The sequence below is a fragment of the Narcine bancroftii genome, chromosome 10 (genome assembly GCF_036971445.1).
Source record: "Narcine bancroftii isolate sNarBan1 chromosome 10, sNarBan1.hap1, whole genome shotgun sequence".
Taxonomy (NCBI): Eukaryota; Metazoa; Chordata; class Chondrichthyes; order Torpediniformes; family Narcinidae; genus Narcine; species Narcine bancroftii.
This window is the reverse complement of record NC_091478.1, coordinates 29,578,288-29,590,509: the sequence shown is the minus strand read 5'-3', so window position 1 is coordinate 29,590,509 and position 12,222 is coordinate 29,578,288. Positions and strand designations below refer to the sequence as shown.

The 12,222-nt window shown below is 49.8% G+C and overlaps 1 protein-coding gene and 1 non-coding gene across 11 annotated transcripts in view; both read left to right on the top strand.

Annotated features, from left to right (window-relative positions):
• nt5c2a (5'-nucleotidase, cytosolic IIa) overlaps window positions 1-12,222 on the top strand; it is an 83,517-nt gene that overhangs the window by 14,819 nt on the left and 56,476 nt on the right. For 3 of the 10 annotated variants that reach the window (XM_069900434.1, XM_069900431.1, XM_069900430.1), the window contains exons 2-4: window positions 142-241; window positions 394-486; window positions 2,136-2,257. The gene's annotated coding sequence lies outside the window, so the exon portion shown is untranslated. Of the gene's footprint in view, window positions 1-141; window positions 242-393; window positions 487-1,360; window positions 1,502-2,109; window positions 2,258-6,700; window positions 6,969-12,222 lie in introns of those variants that run through there. The other 7 variants (XM_069900423.1, XM_069900425.1, XM_069900427.1 and 4 more) reach the window with 4 other exon arrangements.
• LOC138745136 (U6 spliceosomal RNA) lies at window positions 9,726-9,832 on the top strand. Its single transcript, XR_011346064.1, has one exon. It is a non-coding gene; the product is annotated as a U6 spliceosomal RNA (small nuclear RNA).

Here is a 12,222-nt window from a genome sequence, read left to right as displayed (position 1 = left end):
ACCTTTATCACTGCATTTTAATTACGGTGACAATAAAGTGAACCCTCACCCAGGGCCGAGAGGCTCTGTTAGACCATGACATTTTCCATTCATGCAGTATCCATGTTTACATTCGCTTTCTCATAATTCTTTATTCCTCAGGAAAAAATACATTGCTGGAGAAAGGAGGGCAAACTCAGCAGTTTATGTAGCAAAGATAAAGATACATAACCAATGTTTCGGGCTTGAACCCTTCATCAAGGTATGAACAAAATGCAGACAGGCACCCAAACAAGACTTTCATGCTTTTACTTCAACTACTCTGTCTGCGGACGTTCGTGTTATACCAGATATTATAAACTTTATTGTCTTTCTTCGTTGCCTTGTTTGTCCTGTGATGCGACGCTCCGCCAGGAGGGGGTAGCAGAGCTCCACAGACCGACCACATCCGCAGTGGTGAATGAACCACAGACGATTGGATGGGACTGCTCTCCACTCTCTCAGAATGTGAGTCAAGATTGACCTTGTTGACGTTTTCTTACGTTTATAATTTTCGGTTTGCCATTCGCTCCGTCGAATCAATGCTGGCCCGAGAAGAACCCCTTGAATCCCATTTCCCTCATTATAGGAAGGATATGGAGAGGGTGGAGAGGAGATTTATCAGGATATTGCCTGAATTTGAAAACAGGTCTTATGAGGCAAGGTTAGCAGAACCTGAACTTCTCTCTTTGGAGCGTAGAAGGATGAAAGGAGGCTTACTGGAGGTCTATAAGATTATGAGAGACATAGATGAGATGACAGCCAGCGCCTGCCTCCCAGGGCGGGAATAGCAAAACACCAGAGACATCTGTACAAACTGAAGAGAGGAAAGTTTAGGGGAGACATCAGGGGCAAGTTCTTTACAAAGAGTCGTGTGTGCCGAGAATGCCTTGCCAGGGTAGGCGGAGGTCGATACAATAGGGCATTTAAGAAACTCCTAGACGGCACATGGAGGGTTACGGGGTGGAGAGGGTTTAGTATTTTTAGCAGAAATTATATATCGGCCCAACATCGCGAGCCAAAGACCCTGTACTCTATGTTCTATGTAACCAATTTACTCCCATTTTTCCCCTCCCACCCACACCCTTCCTCCCACTGACCTTCATTCCCCCCCACCTACTTTACCCCTCTCACCGACCGTCCCCTCTGGATTCACCGCCTCCGGGACTAGTTGCAGCGGCAAGTGAACGCACCCACGCTGCAGATCCCGCACAATGTGATGGAGACGTCCGCTGGGGATGGGGTGGGTGGGAAACAGGTCCGTGAGGGGACAGGCTGGTGGGGGGGGGGGGGGGGGGGGCGGGCGGGTCTGCAGGAGCCTGGGTCCTGATACGGGAGTTCGTACCGCCAATTGGACAGGGCTGCTCGTTCCCAACACCGAACTGCAGCGATTGCTGTCCCTCCCACCACCGGCTGACGGACGTCCCCTGCCTCCCTCTCCCGCTCGCTGATTCCATCTAACGAATAGTTCCGCAGAACGGAGGTAAGCCCTTCGGCTCGTCGTGTCCGTACTGGCCAAGATCTCCACCTGAAGAGATGCTGGGGTCTCGGCAGAACACAAAACGCTGGCGAGACCAAGGGGTCGGGGCTGCTCTTCCTGAGGTTGGCAACGGTGCGGAGATCCCGTGAACCCTGCAGGGATGCCGGGTGGGACACGGGGTCGCTGGGTGGGAACCGAGGGTGATCCCAGTCGGCGCTATGTCTAGGGACCACCGCCTCTCCCGTCCGGCGTAAACTCACTCACGATTTCAGATCGCACCCAGATTTCCCCTTGGACCACTGCCCTCTCCTCTCATCAGCCCCTCCTGCAGTGTCCTCGCTGAGCCCCCTCTCCCTTGCCCTAGGATGGAACCACGATCCCAACCGCAGTGTCTTGACTCCCGCTGCGAGAGGAATCCCCCCCCCCCTCCCAAGGCGCCGCTACCCCACTTCTCTCCCTTACATTCTTCCCTCTCTCCTCTCTTCCCCCTTCCGTCCCAAGGCGCCGCTCCCTGCCTCTGGGCTGCGGCAGCCATCCCCACTACTCCCTCCCGGAGCCTCGACTTTGCCCTTTGCTTTGTGACTTTGCCCTTTGCTTTGTGACTTTGCCTCTCTCCTTCCTGCCGCCCAACACGCAGTGGATGTCCATTGGGCCGCTGACCCGGGTCGAGCGGGGAAGATTCAGACACAACCCTCAAACTGACGGTGGTGGCCATCAACCATCCCTCACCCCATCCAGGCTGCCTCCCCGTTGGGACAGGTAAGGCCTATGCGCTCTCTCCGCACCCCAGCGTTCCCCCCCCCCCCCCACCCTCCTCGGGCGCCCCGTGTATCGCTACCGTCCTGACCCCATTCAGCAGCGCCATTTTCGGGTGACGTGATTCCCCTGGCTCTCCCCGACCCGCACCACTCCCCAACTGCACCCACTCCCCTTGCCCCGCACACCCCCCTGACCCGCACCCACTTTCCTTGCCCTGCACACATCCCCGAACCGCATCAATTCCCCTCGCTCCGCACGCATTCTCCCTGACCCCCCATTCACTTCCCCGCTCCGCACCCACTTCCCAATCCGCATCCCTCCCGCTCTCCTTCGCCTTGGACACTGGGACCCGGAATCAACCAGAGGGACGGGGTGAGGGGCAGCGGGGAGACGAGGGAGCCTACAAGGTCCCTGCAGGCTGATCCCATGTCCTCACGAATGGGACATCCGATAAACTCTTGGGAAGCGAAGTGGATGGGGCCGCACGAATCCGGCAACAGGCACCCACACCGCACTGAACCCCACGGGTCACCGGCACTGGGACAGAGGCCTGCTGCACATCACAAAAGAATGGGGAAAATCTTGCAGAAGCTACCAACCGTGATGATCATTGCCCGTGGTTAGTGGATGCCCACGCCGGTTCTCGCTGCCCCCGAACTGATGAAGCAGATCAGAGATAGGTGCCGGGAGTCCCGGGAGTTAGATCGAAAGGCGAGGAGTTTCAGTGAAATTCTTGGGCTTCTACAACAAATCGGAATCGGGTTCATTGACATGAATATGTGTCGTGAGATTTGTTGTTTTGTGGCAGTAGATTTGCGCAGAAGATGCAAAAATCACTGTAATTTACAATTCCGTGAAGACAGGTTAAATAATAAATAACTAGTGCAAAAAGAGATTAAATGAGGCAGTGACTGGTTCATTGTCCATCCAGAAATCTGATGGTAGCAGGGAAGAAAATGTCCCTGAGCCGCTGAGTGTTCGCCTTCAGGGTCCGGTACCTTTTCCCTGATGGCAGCAGAGTGAAGAGGGCATCCTTGAGGATAGAGGCTGCTTTTTTAAGACACCATTGCTTGGAGATGTCCTCGATGGGGTGAAGTCTGGTGCCAGTGATTCCACTGGGCGAGTTCACAACCCTCTGCATTCTGTTCCTGTCCTGTGCATACCAGACAGTGATGCAACCAGTCAGAATGAAAAAAAACATACACAAATGCTGGAGAAACTCAGCAGGTCAAACAGTGCCTTTATGTAGCAAAGGTAAAGATACACCACCAACATTTCGGGCTTGAGCCCTTCAACAAGGTGTCACTTAACTCAACAGAATCCTGTGTTTTAGCCCCAACCAGTCAAAATGTTCTTCATACCATGCTCGCACAGTGAAGATGAGATAGTGTTCCTCCAGGACCATGGAGCATATTTACAGAAATAGAAGTTAACAGATTAAAATATTAAGACATATACAGTAAAAGTCCACAGTACCCTATCCACATATGTTCTGGGAATTCAGGAATCTGATGGCTTGGGGGAAAAAACTGTTCCCCAATCTGAACATAATAACCTGAGTGCTATGGTACCTCCTACCAGATGGCAGAAGGGAGAACAATTTACATGAGGAGTGTGTGGAGTCTTTCATAATGTTTATTACCTTTTGCCTGCATCGAGTGTTGTAGATGTCCTTTATGATAGGAAGAGCCCCCAATGATCTTTTCCACTGATTTCACTATCCTTTACAGGATCTTGTGGTCTGAGGAGGTACAGCTTCCAAACCAGACAGTAAAGCAGTTGCACAGGATGCTCTCAATACATCCTCTGTAGAATGTAGTGAGGATGGAGGGTGGGAGATAGACTTTCCTCAGCCTTCACAGGAGGTAGAGGCACTGCCAGGTTTTCTTGGCTATGGAGCTGGTGTTAAAGGACCTGGTGAGATTCTCCACCAAGTGCACTCCAAGGAACTTGATACTCGATGGTGGAGCTGTCAATGGTCAGAGGAGCATGGTTCCCCTGGGTCCTCCTGAAGTCAACAATCATCTCTTTTGTTTTTTTAACTTTCAGATACAGGTTGTTGGCTGTGCACCAGTCCATTAGTGACTGCACTTCATCTCTGTACACTGGCTCTTCATTTTTACTGATCAGGCCCACCATGGTTGTGTCATCATCGAACTTGATAATGTGGTTTCAGTTGTGTTTAGCTGCACAGTCGTGGGTCATCAGAGTGAACAGCAATGGACTAAGCACACAGCCCTGGGGGGCCCCCATGCTCAATGTGATTGTCTTGGAGGTGTTGGTGTTACTGATGTAGACTGCCTGAGGTCTCCCCAAAAGGAAGTCGAGAATCCAATTACAGGGGGAGGTGCTTAGACTCATCAAGCTCTACTTCCTTATCCAGCACTGTGGTATGATTGTGTTGAATGGAGAGCTGATCAATAAACAGCATTCGAACATACCTTGTTTTCCAGGTGGCGATTACATCATCTGTAGAGTAGTGGGGGCCTGTATGCAAACTGCAGGAGGTCTAATGATGGGGGCAGCAGGAGCTTGATGTGCCCCATGATGAGCTGATCTATCACCCTTCTGTATGCTTCCTCCTTGCCGTCTGTAATTCTGCCAATAGCTGTGGTGCCATCAGTAAATTTATAGATAGCATTGGAATTGTGTCTTGCCACAATCATGGTTGTAGAGTGCTTAGAGCATTAGGCTAAGCACACATCCTTGAGGAGATGCTGTTACAGATCTTCATTAACCTCAGAGTCTCTGTGACCATAACATCCAGAGGATTTCATCCCAAAATTTGTTCCTTGTTCTCCCAGTGACTTTCTTGTGAATCTGATCTCCTTGGATGTGTCCCCCTCTCCAGCCCCTCTCATCAACATCCAACTACCACTCAAGCTCCCCACATCCAGTTTTCAGGACCCGCCGCCTTGTCTTTCACCATCGATATTCCCATTCGTCACTAGGAGGACCCAAGGGAGAGGGGTCAGGGTTCTTCATTGAACCTTCAGTCTCCAACCACTCTCCACCACTTGATGGAATTTATTCTCACATTGTGCTACTTCTCCCACCTCCTCCGGACCCAGGGTGATGGTAGAGGGCTGGGGAAGGGGAGCAACCTGACAGGGAAGTGGAGCAACCTGATGGGGAAGAGGGCATGGAGAGCTGGAGGGGTCAGGGAGAATGTCTGTACCCATTACTTTTCAGCATCTCTTCTCTCCCTCCCCATTACTTCTCAGCATCTCTCCTCCCTCTCCCTCCCCTTTCTTCCTTTCCCATCCCCTCCCCATTACTTCACAATGTCTCTCCTCTCCCTTTCTCCACTCTCTCCCTCCCCTTTCTCCCTTTCCCACCCCCTCCCTATTACTTCTCAATGTCTCCCTTTCTCCTCCCTCTCCCTCCCCTTTCTCCCTTTCCCACCCCCTCCCCATTACTTCTCAACGTTTCTCTTCTCCCTTTCCCACCCTCCCCTTTCCCACCCCTCTGCCTTTCCCACCCCTCCCCTCCTCCATTTCCCACCCCCTCTCCCTCTCTCCCTTTCCCTCCCCCTTACCATCCCCTCCCACCTCCCTCTCCCCTTTTCCCTTTCCTCCCCTCGTCTTTTCCTCCTCCTCTTCCCCCTCCTTCCCTTCCCTCCCTCCCTCCCCCTTACCATCCCCACCCCCTCTCCCTTTCCCTCCCCCTTACCATCCCCACCACCTCTCTCCCTTTCCCTCCCCTTACCATCCCCACCGCCTCTCTCCCTTTCCCTTCCCTTACCATCCCCACCGCCTCTCTCCCTTTCCCTCCCCATCCCCTCCCCTTTCTCCCCTTCCCTCTCCTTCCCCCTTGTCCTTTCCTCCTCCCCTTGTCTTTTTCTCCTCCCCTTCCCCCTTCTCCCCTTCCCCCTTCTCCCCTTCCCCCTTCTCCCCTTCCCCCTTCCCTCCCCCCTCCCTCCCCTTACAATCCCCTCCCCTTTCTCCCTTTCCCTCTCTCCTTCCCACTTCCTTCTTGTCCTTTCCTCCTCCCCTCGTCTTTTCCTCCTCCCCTTCAACCTCCCCTTCCCTCCCTCCCTCCCCCCTTACCATCCGCACCGCCTCTCTCCCTTTCCCTCCCCCTTACCATCCCCTCCCCTTTCTCCCTTCCCCTTCCTTCTTGTCCTTCCCCTCCTCCCCTTCCCCTCCTCCCCTTCCCCTCCTTCCCCTCCTTCCTCCCCTTCCCCTCCTCCCCTTCCCCTCCTTCCCCTCCTCCCCTTCCCCTCCTCCCCTTGCCCTCCTCCCCTTGCCCCTCCTCCCCTTGCCCCTCCCCCTTACCATCCCCACCCCCTCTCTCCCTTTCCCTCCCCCTTACCATCTCCTCCCCTTTCTCCCTTTCCCTCTCTCCTTCCCCCTTCCTTCTTGTCCTTTCCTCCTCCCCTCGTCTTTTCCTTCTCCCCTTCAACCTCCCCTCCTCTCCCTCCCTCCCCCCCCTTACCATCCCCATCCCCCTCTCCCTTTCCCTCCCCCTTACCATCCCCTCCCCTTTCTCCCTTTCCCTCTCTCCTTCCCCCTTCCTTCTGGTCCTTCCCCCTTCTCCCCACAGTTTATTTTGTTGTTCCCCCCCACAATCCCAGCCAAGAGCCCGAACGTGGACTCCCTCCACACGGACTACATGGCAGGGTGCCGGTCCCTTTAACGGCAGCAGTGGTGACGTTACCGCGGCGCCTGCGCAATCCACGGAAGCACTAGGGGCCCCACAGCTCGGAGCGGTGAGTTGGGGAGTGGGTGTGCGCGAGCTGTGATCGTTAGGGTGACGGGACGCCCCCAGCTCCCTGGCCGGGTCCCCCTGCACCCGCACTCCCCCCACCCCCTATGAACGCCTGACCCCGTCCCCCACCCTCTACCCCTACTCCCTGATCCCACTCGCGCCTCCCGTGTCTCCCTTAAACCCCAACTCTCGAATCCCACTCCCCCTCCCTCTGGTCCCTTCTGACACCCCCCCCCCCTCCTGACCCCCCTGAACCCCTCTCCCCGACAGCCCCTTCTCTGCTCCCCTCTCCCTGAATTCCTCCCAGTTCTTCTTCCCGTGCTCCCCTGACTGCCTTCTCTGTTGTCTCCACTCCCTTCACCCCCCCTCCTCTCCTCCCCGAAACCCTTCCCCTTGTTCATCTGATCCCTCACGCCCTGAATCCCTCTTCATCATTTCCCTCCTTAATCCCTATTGCTGATCCCCATTCCCCTGACACCCCTCTCCTCGAATCCCTCCCCTGATCGTCCCCTCCTGAATCCCCTTCCCTTCCACTCTCCTCAACCCTCCTTCCCTGACACCTCTTACACTGATTCCCCACTCCCTCTAAGCCTCTGACTCCCTCTCTGTACCCTGAATCCCTGTGCCCCCCCTTCCCTGGTTCTCCTGAATCCCTGTGGACCCCCCCCCCCCAGTTCTCCTGAATCCTTGATCTCCCTATGCTGAAAATCCTTCTGCTCCCTGAAACCTGACCCCTCCCCTCCCCATGCTCCCCTGGCACTCCCTCCCTCTGACCTGCCCTCTCCCTTTGAACCCCCTTTCTTCTCCCCATGACACTCTCCCCTGACACCCTGCCCCTAAGCCTGCTTCCCCTGCATCCCCTAAACCCCCCTTTCCTCACTCCGCCGCTCTCTCTCTGAACCTTGTTCCCTCCAGTTCTCTTCCCCTGTACTACACAGCACACTCGCTTCTTGTTCCCCTGAACCTGTCGTTTCCTTGCTTCCCCTCATTCCCTTCTCCCCTGAACCTTCCTGCTCCCTGATCTCCCTACTCTCCATCAATCCCCTGGTCTTCTCAATCTCTCTGTTCCCCCTGCTTTCCTTACTCCCCTCGCCCCAGTTGTAGCTGGTTGAAACATCTGTGGATTAACCATGGGAAGAGATCCTCAGTTAGATTGTGACAATGTTTGAAATATTTGGAATCTCTTCCTGTTTTTGATCTCTGAACCTGGTGACATGACCCCTGTTTCTTTTGTGCAGCTGAAGTTTGAGAGATGTGAAAGCCCCCATTTTATTAACTTCATTCTTGATAATCTCTTGTTTACCATGAGTTGTGTATTGAGGAGCTGTAACATGATCCTGCTTCCGTATTAATTAGATGGTGCAAATTTCAATGTGTGGTTGGTGAGAATCTGAATTGTTTTGAAATGAAAAGCAAAGGCTTGGTTTGTTGGATTGTCACAATATCCTGCGGAAAGAACCTGTATGTCTGTAACCAGATCTGGGATAATACCATCGATCACTCAAGTACATACTCTGTTATTTGTTGTTCTTGAGTGTCAGAACCAGGAATGTTTTGTTTTGAGGATCAGGAATTTTTCCTGCATCTTATCCCATTGTTTTTTTGGCCTTGATTCAAGAGGAATTATTGGGAAAAGTGTTTGAATGGTCTCAAAGTATCTTTGTTCTGTAGAGAAAAATAAAAGCAGCAATGATGGATGGTGTATGCTGCCTGATTTGCTGAGCTCCTACAATTTGTCTACCTTTGTTCTGTGACTTGTAAAAGTTTAAATATAAGAGCTCATTACAGGCATTCCCTGAAAAGAGGTGCATCAGAAGGTAGCCCCACTGAGCTAGTTCCTCATCCTTGAACCACAGTGAAAGATAGATCTGCATTGCAGAGTTTTAGCTGGGCTGTTCAATAAAAGCATGTGTACTTTGGCACAGAGCATCAGGAAGATAGTTCCTACTGCAGCAGTATACTGCTTCATTTGGCCCTACAGTAGAGAGAGAGAGAGAATGAAACCTGTATGAATGGCAGAGCAGTTTACTGACCGTTTTGAATTAACAATGCAATTGCAAATGAAATAGACAGGGAAAATACAAAAATTATAGAGTGCAGAAGATCATAAAGGGTACGATAATGAGGTGGAGATTTGTTGATCTTTATGTGTTAATGTCCTGTTCCCAGCACCACCAGAGAATGGGGGTGGCAGTGGGTCCACGATTCTGTTCCTCAAATGGTATTCACATAACTATACAAAACCATATGGAACACAAGAATTCAGATCTCAGCAAGGGAGAAACTAATTTCATTTTTAAACATCTCAGTAAGATTAACAATGAAGTTGTCACATTGTCAAGTAAAGCACAAAATTCTGCAGGCACTGCAATTGAACTAAAATGCTGGAGAAACTCCGCGGGTCAAACCGAATACTTTATATAGCAAAAATAAAGAATCATAACCAATGTTTTGGGTTTGAGCCCTTCAAGGTATGATAAAGATACATAACCAACATTTCAGCTTGAGCCCATGACATTTTGCTCAGATTTCAAATTTATTTTCACAGTACATACATGACATCACACACAACCATGAGATTCTTTTTTTCTTGAGGGTGAGGCAGAATTTCCACTTGCAGTGCAATAGAAACTACACAATGAACACATGTAAATGGATAAAGAAATGTAAACAAATTGCACAATACAGAGAGAGAATAAAACAAATCAATAAAGTGCACAAGTAAAGTTCCTTAAATGAGTCCCTGATTGAACTAAAGATGCTCGCTTCGGCAACACGTATACTAAAATTGAAATGATACAGGGAAGATTAGCATGGCTCCTGTGCAAAGATGACACACAAATTCGTGAAGCGTTCATATTTTTAATAAAAAAAAGACAAGAACTAAAGGACATGGGTTAAGGGTGAAAGGTGAAATATTTAAGGAGACCATTAGGGGGAACTTCTTCTCACAGGGTGGTGAAGGTGTGGAACAGGCTGCCAGTGGACATGGTGGATATAGGTTCAGTTACAACATTTAAGAGAAGGTTGGATAAGTTAGTGGATGGAAGGTGTATGGAGGGCTGTGGTCTGGGTGCAGGTCGATGGGAGTAGGCAGAATATATAGGGCCTGTGTTCTTTGGTTACGTTGTCCATGTCAACCGAGTTCCTACCTCAGCTTGTCCATTTGCCTATGCTTGGCCCATCTCCCTCTGAACATTTCTTGTCCATGTACCTGTCCAAATGAACAGTGTAATTATCCCCACCTATACCACCTCCTCTGGCAGCTCATTCCATACACCCTCCACCATCTGTGTGGAAAAAAGTAGATTCTTGGATCCCTTTTAAATCTCTCCCTCTCATCTTAAAACTAGAAGGCACACGTCTGGACAACCTTAGCCTGAGAAAAGGCAGTACCCATTTGTGGTATCTATGTCCCTCATGATTTTATGTATTTCCATAAGTCTCCTACACCAGGGGAAAAGGCACAGTCTCTCCTTGTAACAAGCTCATCAGTCCCAATAACATACTCATAAGTCTTTCCGATATGAAAAAAATATACTTAATTGAATTAATCTTTTTTGTAATTGAGCAACTAGATCTGCATAGAGTAGTCCAAGTATGCTCTCATCAAATAACCTTTACAGTTGTAATAAGACATTTCAACTTCTGAATGCAATGCCCTTTATCAATTAGCCAAATAGATTCTTCAACATGCTGTGCCCCACCTGCTCCTTTCCCACTTCCACTACTCCACTCAGGGGTCTCTCCCTGTTTACCATGTCTGTCCTCCACCCTTATTACCAAACCTCATTAGCCATAAGACTTAGAAGCAGAATTGAGCCATTCAGCCCATCGATTCTGCTCCACTTTTACTCTTCCTGGTCTGTTTGCATGTGACTCCATTCCCACATGCATATGGTGACTTTTAATTGTTTCCCTGAAGCCTTTGTTGCTGTGGAGAAGTTCAACTGAACATTGGAACTGGGAGTGCTCTGCCCCTTGTCCATAAACACAGTTAGCAACTGGCCTTGCCTCCTATCGAGAATATTTATGTTTTTTTAAAATTCATTGTCCCTTTTTAATTCAATTAAGTATATTTTTTTTTAATTTTTTTACAAAGTGCCTGTTTGGCTGCAGCAAGTCAGAATTTCGGTGCATATGTACATTGTCTAAAGTGTATGGCAATAAACTCATTATCATTTAGAGAAGTTATCTACTTTTAAATCTAAGTTGTTTTGACATTGGGCACTCACCTAAAACTGGCAAGAGCAAGCAGATGCCTTGTTTGTCATCTCTGCCTATTTTTACCTTCCATGGCAGGAAGGTTTAAGTGGAGGGCTGACTCACGATCTCCTGTTTTATACTATTGCACAATTGGAATGGCCTTGTGGGGAGATTACGGACTGGTCAGTGAATAGTCATTTCGGAGGCTATGGGCAAGAGGTGGCGATGAAACTTTGGTTCTCCCTCCAATCACAAGGGCTTATTTGTTCTCGTCTTCCTTTGTCATTGAGATAGTTACCAATGTCCTTGTGGCCGGACAACTGGAATTTCATGATTCAAATGCATGCCTATGATTGCAGGAATGCCTTTCTTGTTTTATTTTTGAATGTCTATTTTTAGAAAGTGTAAGATGTTGGAAAAAACACTAGAAACTATTTTTGAGCTATGAGTTATTATTGACCTCTTCGCATCCTGAAGGTGACTGGATGATTCTATGCACAGACAGAGATTGATGACGAGCTATTGTAGGATGATTGTAGACAGGTGTGGGGAGCAGTCCACTCCATGCTCATCACAGCTGTAATGATTGGACTGTGCAAACTTAGCATCGTGGAAAGGTTTAGAAACGGTTATCAGGGAAAGAATGAGCAATCAGTTGCAAGTGTAGATTGATTTGAAAAGGGGAGCAGGCATTTGTGAAGGGCAAATTGGATCTCAAGTTGATGGCATTTTTGTTAACACCGTGTTGGTGACAGAAATATCTAACATGCTTTAGTTCTGCCTGTAGTGGCATCCAAACCATGTGCAGTAGTTCACCCAATGAGCACAATACTGTAGTCAGTTCTCAAGCCTGTGGCCTTCATGAAGAATTCCTAACATCCTTAAACCCAACCAGTGGGTTGCACTCCATTTAACTGAAGATTTAAAAGAGGCCAACTAAGTAATGTCATCAAGATCGCAAGCTGTGCAATAGAACCGAGTTTTAGCAGCATGAATAGAAAACTGGCCATGAAGGAAAGGCCTCGTGAATGTAGTAACTCCACCACTCC